Source organism: Etheostoma spectabile, chromosome 23, assembly GCF_008692095.1.
Source record: "Etheostoma spectabile isolate EspeVRDwgs_2016 chromosome 23, UIUC_Espe_1.0, whole genome shotgun sequence".
Taxonomy (NCBI): Eukaryota; Metazoa; Chordata; class Actinopteri; order Perciformes; family Percidae; genus Etheostoma; species Etheostoma spectabile.
The window spans coordinates 19,782,653-19,792,686 of record NC_045755.1 but is presented as its reverse complement, the minus strand read 5'-3'; the positions used below and the strand labels follow the sequence as shown (position 1 = coordinate 19,792,686).

The following is a 10,034-nucleotide window of genomic DNA, read 5'->3' as shown; positions in this document are numbered from 1 at the left end:
ATTAAATTGAATATGTAATTAAAGTAATAATGCACAAGTATCTGCTCTGAGTTGAAGAGTTTGCGTGAGACAGTGTGTGAGTCCTGTTTGATTCAAACAGGTTGAACAATAAAACTATAAATACTATAAGTACACGTTACAGCATGCTGGTGTCTCTCTCTTTGTGTTCAGCAGTATCAGACCTCCTCGGTTCCAGCTGCCTGCAGGTCCCTTCCCTCCAACCTCTCCTTCCTCTGCTCTTCCTCTCTGCAGGAGGTGCATTGTCGAGTTCAGGTGGAAACCACAGCAGCAGGATCCCTTTGGACCTCCTCTGAGTCGGCCAGATTGGATGATTCTTTTCTCTGGTATTTTATCACAATCTCAGTGTGTGTCTGTGCTGCCGAGGGCAGCGACACACACACTGCAGCGATGCAACATGATCACTGATGAGCCACACAGAGACGACCAATCAGAGCAGCCTGAGCTGCCACCGTCCCATTGACAGAGGGATTGAGATGTCAAAGGATATAGAAATGTTTTTTTAGACAGTTGTTTTTCTTAATCGGTGCCCAGTTGCCTGCTCAAATAAGCCGTTTAGACCCAATAAACCCAAGAACTAAAGCAAGGCCCAAACTTAGGAACTAAACTTAAAGGCAGGGTTGGTAACTATTTCCATCATACATGTTTTAATGTCTAATTTCAAATGGTCCTTGCACCCCAACAGCAATGAATAACGTATGGGCTCTGAAAAAGGAGATTGGTCATCTGTAGCTGCTGTAATCCTTTAAAAACAAGCACCAATCGCTGCGTTGTAGCCCGCTTAGAAGGAACCAATAAAAAGCCTCCATGCCCTGCTGCGCGTACTCCACCCCCCCATCAATGCACGTTGTTGCCTCATTGCTCACAGTCGTCATTGATAGGTGGAATATTTAAGCATGGAGGTTTTCAACTGTATTTCATCTATTCTAAGGATCTTCCACAGATGGCTGAGTTTGAGGTAACCCGATCCCACAGATGGGAATAGATCCGTGTGGATCAATCTATTGGATGGGTCTTATAATTAAGGAGTGGTTTGAAGGTAACGCTGTATCACAGAAATAGATGAACGGACATGTGTTAGGACAAGAAGAAAAGTAAAAAAAGAGGAGTAATTCTGATGTTCAGAGAGACTTTGGGTGCACACGTGTGTGTGTGTGTGTGTTTGTACACACGGTTATCTTCCTTCAATAATTGAATGAAGCTGCATTTAATCTAAATTTAGTGGACTCGTCATGTGTGAAGTCTCCATCATTCCCGGTCATGATTCCCAGATATCAGTCGTGTTGGTTTTAAACAATCGGTGTGATAGTATCAGGTGACAGGAAGTAAAACTGAAGACCTTCAGGGTACGTCTGTGTCACCAAATTTAAGTACAACTCAGACTTTGCTTGTTCTGGGCGAATGCACCACACAAAACATAGACGGGGGGGGGGGGGGGGGGGATACCTTTTCCTTTTAAATCAAATGGGTCTTGGCAATCTAGTCTAGTCAAATAGAGCATATAAACTTAGGAGATACATTTAGGAATAAAAGTGAAGAACGGAGGAACTTGACTAACTAAATCTAATCTGTGAGACTGAAGCAGAGAGCGGTTTGTAGGTAAACTCAGGGACGAGACTTCAGGAAAATGGTAGGAACTTACTAAACTTAAACTAAAATTCAAACGCTAAACTCAGGAAGTAAACTACACCAGAGAGTAAACTCTACGCTGTGGATTAAAAAAAAACAAAAGACTAAAGTCATGGATCGAAAACTCAGATTAAAATGAGGCTGAAAAGGAAACACGGTCACGAAACACAGGAACTAACGTCATGCAGTCGGATATGGATTTACTTTGTAAAAGCACGTCCAACAAACTCAACATTTCAAATGGTCCTCCTCTCTGAGAACTTCTACTCTTCGACTGAAACCCCAATTTTTTGACCCCTTGAAGTTTTCACAGGTGAATTTTTCATAAGCTCCCCCCCCCACCCCCCTCCTCGGTGGTCGACCTTGGCTCCCTTCTCTTCTTCTCTTCTTTTCCTCCTGCGATTATCTCTGGATCAGTGTAATACAGCTCATTCATCTCCACGCAAGAAACTAAGGAAGACACACACACACACACACACACACACACACACACACACACACACACACACCTCTCCTTGTTACAGAAAGTTAATTTGGGGAAATACTCCTTTAATTATGATTCATATCTGGGTCATTCATAACCATCACAGCTTCAGACGCTGCGTGTGTGCGTGTGTGTGTGTGTGTGTGTGTGTGCGTGTGTGCTGTAATATTTGCATAGCAAGTTGCCCGTTGTCTTGGCAACCAGTGGAGCCAATGGAAGTAATCAGCTGGGATGAAGCCTTATTATTTTATTATTTTAACCTGTTCTTCCCATCTTGTTTAATCAATCTTGCTTTCATTTTAAAATGAAATGTATCATTTTAGCCTTGGTCAAAGAGTGAAAAGTCCAGACGTGTAACGAAGGCCTCGCCTGCTAAACCATCCATCAAATTACCGTGGCAACAGAGCATCCATCACCCAATCCATCATCGAGAGGAGGCACACGAGAGCGACAAAAACGCAACGAGAGATCTGACAGACGAGAGGAGAGACGACCAGGGAGGGGAGAGGGGGAGGAGAGGGGGAGGAGAAAAAGGTGGGCATGTGAAGAGAGAAAGAGTAGAGCAAGAAGGAGAGAGGAGAACAATAGTAAATAGACAGGAAGTGAAAGAAGAGGAGAGGAAATAGGGCGAAGAAGACAGGAAGTAGGAGAAGAGGGTGGAAGTGAAGAGGACAAAGAGGAGGAAGAGAAAAAGGGAGGCAGGAGGAAGAGAAGGTGGGGATTATAAAGATGTAAAAAGAAAGGAGAAGAAAGTAAGGAGGGAAGAAAAAATGGTAAATATGAGGTAAAAAAAAGAGGGAAATGAATGAGGAGAAGACGGGGAGGTGAAGAGGAAACAGAAGAGATAGAAGGAAAGGAATGAAGGAATAAAGGATAAAAAAGATGGGAGTATGAGAAAAGGAGTCAAGGAGAAGATAAGGAGGATCTATAGTAAAGGAGGACATATAACGAAGGAGAAAGGAGAAAAGGATGAGGAGAACGAAATAAGGAGAAGAGATTAGAAGATAAAAGGAAAGAAGAACAAGGAAAAGAGGAGAAGAAGTAAAGTGTAGAGGGAAAGAGGAGAGGAAAGAGGTGATGGGAAAGATGGAGATGTATGAAAGAAGTAAAGGAAAGGTGTTCAAAGGTAAGGGAGGTGGGAGGTAGGAGGAGGTGAGGCAAAGAGAGGAGGGGAAGAAATGAGAAGATAAGAGGAAGGATAGAAAAAAAGGAGAAAAGGAGAGGAGGCAAGGAGCAAAAGGAGATGGCGAGGAAACAAAAAGGGAGACCAAAAGAGACTAAGAGAAAGAAGAACGGTAGAACTCAAGTGAGTGAAGATGAGAGCAAAAGAAAGGATGAAAAGCAGAGGTAAGGGAGGTAGGAGGAGGAGAGGCAAAGAGAGGAGGGGAAGAAATGAGAAGATAAGAGGAAGAAAGGATAGAAATAAGGAGAAAAAGGAGAGGGCGAGGAAACAAAAAAGGAGACCAAAAGAGACTAAGAGAAAGAAGAAGGGTAGAACTCAAGAGAAGGGAAATGGAGTGAGTGAAGATGAGAGAAAAAGAAAAGGATGAAAAGCAGAAGAAGAGAGGAGGAAGGAGAGCAGGAGGAACCAGGAGATAGAGATGAAGGTGTGTGAAATGAAAGAAATAGAGCTGCTAAGTCCTTCTGCCACAAAGGAAAGCACAGAGCAGAATATTTCAGTTTTGCTGAAGTCAAGGTGAACTTGTATATTGCGTCGCAATTCCCAAAACACGGGACATGCACACACACACGCAGACACAGACACACACACACACAGACACACAGACACACGCAGACACAGACACACACATTTGCACGCACACACACAGATACACAGACACACACACACTGCAGAGAGAGGGAAGAAATGACAGAAATGGAGGAAATGCATGTGAAGAGAGAAGATAAAACAGGTGTGTATTCACTGGAGAGGCAGCAGGGGTGGGTGTGTGTGTGTGTCTGTGTGTGTGTCTGTGTGTGTGTGTGTGTGTGTGTAGGTTTGTAGATGTCACTTCCTGTTTGTTTTATTTATGAACATTAACACGCTTTCTCTCTGCAGGTTTAAAAATCTAAATCTCAAGGGCAGACACTACAGGCAAAAACTTATTCTTCTTTTTCAATATTAGAGGTTTTTGGGCTATTTAGCTTCCAAAACATGTCTTCTGTCAGACTAGTGGAAAGGAAACTTTGTCTATTTGTGTCTGAAGATTTCTCTTAAATTCACCAAAAGTTAGAACATAATGCATCATTTTCACATTTAAACATAAATCCTGAAACCTTGTAATTCAAAACATATTTGACTTAATGTACGTAATCAACTGGGGAAGTTTCAAAGTGATATCTGGGAGTTATATGTTTTAAAATATTAAATCTTAAAAATGCCTAAATTTTACAATCCATATCTTTAAAGGTTTTGTTCACAGACTCAGAAATCTCCCTTTTACACGCCAAACTTTCCACTATCCATCCATCCATCCATCTATCTATCTATCTATCCATCCATCTATCCATCCATCCATCTATCTACATATCTATCTATCTATCTATCCATCCATCCATCTATCCATCCATCTACATATCTATCTATCTATCTATCCATCCATGCTATCGACAATCTCTTATCCCATCCCATCCATCTATATCTATCTACATTCCATCATCCATACCATCTACCATCCACATCTATCTATCTACATATCTATCATCCATCCATCCATCCATCCATCATCCATCTACATCTATCCTCCATCTATCTACATATCTATCCATCCATCCATATCCATCCATCTAATATATATCCATACATCCATCCATCCATCCATCTATACATATCTATCCATCCATACCATCATCCATCCATCCATCCATCTATCTACATATCTATCCATCATCACACCATCCACCATCCATCATCTATCTACATAATCTATCCATCCATCCATCCATCCATCCATCCATCCATCCATCTATCCATCCATCCATCTTCTGAAGGATTCTACACAGTACTTTGTTCACACATCCTTCATAGCCTGATTTATGTAAACATTTTTTTATGGCTGTTGACAGTATTTTTTGATTTATGAACTGATAAAAAAAATTTCAAAAGCCCATGTATAAAAATCTTTGACTCTAATTTGAAACAAAATAAAAAAGATTTTTTGAATCTGGCTTTTTCCAATGCTCACATCTCTGTTCTGGAAATGCATGCACATTAGCGAAAAAGTAAAAGGACATTGCCTAATGTGCGTATTTAAACACAACATTCCAGAAAACCTGTAATACAAAGAGCAATTGTCTTAATGTTAGTAATCAACTGGGGAAGTTTCATGTGGATACCTGTTAGGAGAAAATAGTACTAATATAATAATAAATAATAATAACAAGAACAATAAGTAATAATAATCCCTATTCACCCGTAGTGCAGTCTGTCATTCTGTCATTAAGGCTGAAACTGATGTCAGGTCAGCAGGAGGTAAAGGTGAAAACACACAAAAATAGGATGTAGTGTAGAAAAACAAGGAAAGGAGACAGAAGGGAAGAAAGGATTTCTAAGGGAAGAATAAGACAGAGGAAGCAGGGGAGGGGGGAGCAAAAACGAGGAAAGAGAAAAATGTCAGAATTCACCTTCAGTCAAAAGTTCATTTGATATTTACACGCCATTAGTATTCCTCGCGGGACGATCTGGTTTTATAAATGAGTCTGGACTGACATTGAGAGGCTTAAGAAACGATCTCTGAGGGAAATATCACGTGGGTTTCATCACTCAAGGTGTGATAAACAAGATGGTGAACGTAGAAGTGTGAAGGCGCTCAATATGGAATATCAGCTGGACGGGAGCAGAGATCCTGCGAGAGATTTTAATGACTTTTTATCTTTGCCGTGAGGCTGATGGACTGTTTTCAGGCAGAATTTCACATAATTGAAAGGTCCAATATTTAATATATTTACTGTAATAAATCCAAAAATGACCCCAATGCGATATTAAGGACACATGCTAAGTTGAAACACTCTTTTCTGACAACAGTGCTGATGCCAGTATTTTCTCCTTCTGAAATATGTGTTGTTTTCCACAGCCCGGTTGCCAGACACACCGGTAAAAACCTAAATCCAGCGCGCTACAGCTGCAACGTTCCAAACAAACCTGTGACCAGGGACGGACTGGAAATGAAAAATGGCCCTGGACCTTTTGAATCCGACCGGCCCCCTAAGCCCCACCCCTAGTCACTGTTGCTGCGTCCCTGAGATAAGCACCGCCCAACAATCAACGATTGTGATTGGTTAAAAGAAATGCAACTGTCCCAGAATGTATCTGTGGTGAAGCCAGACCTTAGGGCAGCAGATCAGATGTTAGCAGGTCAGAACTTCGATCTCAATCAGAGGGTGAGCTGGAAGAAACAGTGAAAGAGGGATTTTTTATGAATTAAGAGTTTTGAACAGAAGGAGGGCAGAGAAACCGACAGACAGACAAGGAGGAGGCAGAAAGAAATGACAAGGCTTAAATAAAACGGATGGATAAACAAGAGTTTAAATCAGAAGTGACAGCGCAACTTCTACACTGTCACCTCAGTTTGCAACAGTGTTTGCAAGAGAGTGTGTGTGTGTGTGTGTGTGTGTGTGTGAATGTTCAAGTCTGTCAGGGAAAAACACACTGATTAGATCTGTCAGAGTGAGAGTTCACCTCCCTGCCTCCTCCGTCACACCTTCACTCTGACATTTTATTTCCTTCTTTAATAAATGAGATATACTACAGTATGCAGCCTACTTAAAATGGCATAACAAGCAAACAAACTACACATTTATGATATATTCAGTTCTATTATTTATGTTGCCATTGCTTGAGTCTTGAATTATCTGAAATGATGATGTCTTTCTCTCTTTCATGGGTGGGCCAAATCTTCTGGGCGGGCAAAACAGAGAAAGGGGAGGTAACCTTGCCCCTTGTGACCTCACAAGGAGCAAGATTCCAGATTGGCCCATCTGAGCAGGATACCCAGGGCTCAGTTTACATCTATCGCCATTTCTAGCCACTGGGGGGCCATAGGCAGGCTGGGGAAACTCATATTAGTGTTTTAAAAAACCTCAAAGTGAAATGTTCATGCCATGGGACCTTAAAAAGACTTTCCTGAGTTTTCATGAGGCGGCGAGTGGATCTGGACGCCCCTAATTTGCATAAATTAGCCGGAATTCAAACCAAGCCCCAGTCAACAAGCTTGACGTTGATTGAGTGTTTTAAATTATTTTTTTTAATTTTTGTTAATTTGTATTGTAACAACCATTTCTTTATTATTTGCACGTTCTAAAAGCTGGTTCTTCAGAATCTTTATTAAAAGATCTTACAAGTTTGACTTTAGGATTTTATGATTGTTTTTAACTTGTTTTTCAACCTGTTCTGTGTGGTTTCATCGAGAAATGTATTTAATTAATTTACTGTAGCTATATTAATGGAAAATTACCATATCCACCATTCTAAACATACAATCTCTAAGCCCTGGTTCTTATTTCTTATTAATGAAATCAAATTGTCCATTGACACAATTTCTTTTCCAAATAATAAAAATGATTAATATGCACTTTCTCCTTTGACTTGTTTCCCTAAATAAAATTGAAACTAAAGTTCCTGCTTGAAGGCGGGTCGTGTCACTCTTCCCACTCATTCTTCCACTGCACTCTGCTAGATTTTGTTGTGAAGTGTGTGTAGGAGTGTTTCATTATTCAGGTGTGAACTTTTGATTAGAGGTGTGTGGTCGGCTCGGAGGCTATTAACGTGTTGGGCGTATAGGTCCCGGCACCGGGATTTATCTTCGCCGTTTTTCGGAAGTGAAGGGGCGAGCATTATGAAGTGATGTCATAAGCTTAAATGTGAAGTTGGAATTAAACTACATAGTTTGAGTAAGGGATAGCAACACGGAGTATAATCGATCCGTTAGGACACTACATCGTGCGGGAACGAAACTGTATGATTAAAATTGAATCAAACGGAATGTTAGGCAGTGATAGTATGAGGGATAGGACACAGAAAAAGTAGTTACACCATAGAATGGCGGGCAACCATACAAACATAAACAAAGACCTACGAGAGGCCAGAACGAGCCCCTATAGAAGGATCTGTATTTGACTGTACACAGAGTAATGTAATCAATAATCGTCCCAAAGTTGGGAACCACAAGTAACATTGCGAAAACAGCGCGAATGAATTCCACAATCACATGACAAGGACTGCCCTATCAGTATGCACAAGGAGTTTCTCGCGTTTGGCCAACTTGGTTGGCCCTAAATAAAAGGGGTGGGAAAACACGACAGGTCGAGTACAATCCCAGACTAGACGCTTCCGTTAAAGGCGGGTCCCGCTCACCTCTCCACACCATGAGAATCGTCCAAAGGGACTAAGCAAACTCTGCTACAATAAGGTAATGCAAATTGGTGGAGAGCCGATGTGTGAAAAATAAGGGACAGGTGGGGCGTGCATAGGTAGGGCGAAACGAAAAAAAAAAGTGTAAAAAAGACGCGTATGTAATGTGAACTTGACGGATGGCAGGTAGACACCAGGAAAGGTGGAGAAAGGGAGGGAATACGGAAAAAGAAAAAGACATACGGGCCGCGGTCAAGGATAAGTGAGAACAGTGAAGGAGACTAAGAAAAAGATAGCGTAAAAGCGACGGGGGTCGTAGGTACCGCTAGAGCACCCGGCGTATTATCTTCGCCGTTTTTTCGGAAGTGCTGACTTCCGTCATAAATTGCAAGCATTAACACCGTCATAAACACGCTCAAGCCATACACCATTTAAAAGCTTAAAGTCTCATGATTCCATCGAGCCCCACACAAGCAATAAGGTGACTCCCAACGTTTTAATCATGTTTCGAAGTAAAGCAAGACAGACATATTCGAGTCTAATTGAGTGTGCTTTCCTACCTGTCTGCTCGTGTCAATAATCACAGCGGTGAAAGATCGCCGAAAACGTGGTATTCCTCCTTCGTAAACACTCCAAGCTATTAGAATATCCAAGCCTTGTATCCATAATTATCTGGTCCCCTCACAATCTGGTAGTTCTGGCCAAGTTTTGACGTTCAAAATCTGATCATGCATCATTTCTCTCGGTTTTGATGGCGTGTAACTTTTTCCGTGTTCGCGCTACTTTCTCACTCGGCACACCGTCGGAATCTGGGGCTTGTCCAGTTTCCAATGAACTTTCTTCTCAGCCATAGCATGAGTATTTCCCAAGATACTCCCAAGGTAAGCCAAAAACCTCAACGTCCCCATTGGCCCACGTGGGAAAAACTGACACACTTCCCACCATCAAGACACGAGGTCATAAAACTGGCATTTCTGTTTAGCCAATAGGAAGACGAGTTGAATGATATCAAACATGGCCACAAACATTTTCCCTGAGAGGTTCTCCACCCATTCAAACCAAAAATATTGCCTTTTTATGGCATTCACCCATTTCATCAAATTATGATTACTTATTCCTATAAATTATGTATATACTTTCTTTAGTATAGTTGGAGTGATGTGTGATGTGTTTTTGTATTTCAGAAGTTGGTATTTGCACTTTTTTGGCTTTTTTTTGAAATAGAAAATAAGACAACCACAGACATATCTGTAAAAAACATTCATATAAAATCCATTTTATAAGCAATTTTCTCCTGGATTTTTTCTGTTCAAGTTGAACAATTCGCTAGGGTACTATTTAGTATAGCCCATGAATTGCTTACAGTATTGCTTTTTTAATTTTTCAGATGATTTACTTGGACGGAAATAGAAATTCTGTGTTTCTAACCTCTGTAGCTCGTGGTCAGTAAGTCCTAGTGTCACAATGCCACTAGAAACAACAAACTGAGAGAGTTAGCTTCACAATGCCTCAGGGTCACCCCAGAGGCCCAAAGCAGGTGGAAACTTGCCAGCA

At 41.2% G+C, this 10,034-nt stretch overlaps 1 long non-coding RNA gene across 1 annotated transcript in view; it reads right to left on the bottom strand.

Annotated features, from left to right (window-relative positions):
- Positions 1-4,215: 4,215 nt before the first annotated feature.
- Positions 4,216-10,034, bottom strand: part of LOC116673124 (uncharacterized) — a 13,777-nt gene continuing 7,958 nt past the window's right edge. The window contains exons 3-4 of the long non-coding RNA XR_004327756.1: positions 7,405-7,409; positions 4,216-4,316 (exon numbers count right to left, since the gene is read on the bottom strand). This is a non-coding gene — a long non-coding RNA (uncharacterized LOC116673124). The remainder of the gene's footprint in view (positions 4,317-7,404; positions 7,410-10,034) is intronic.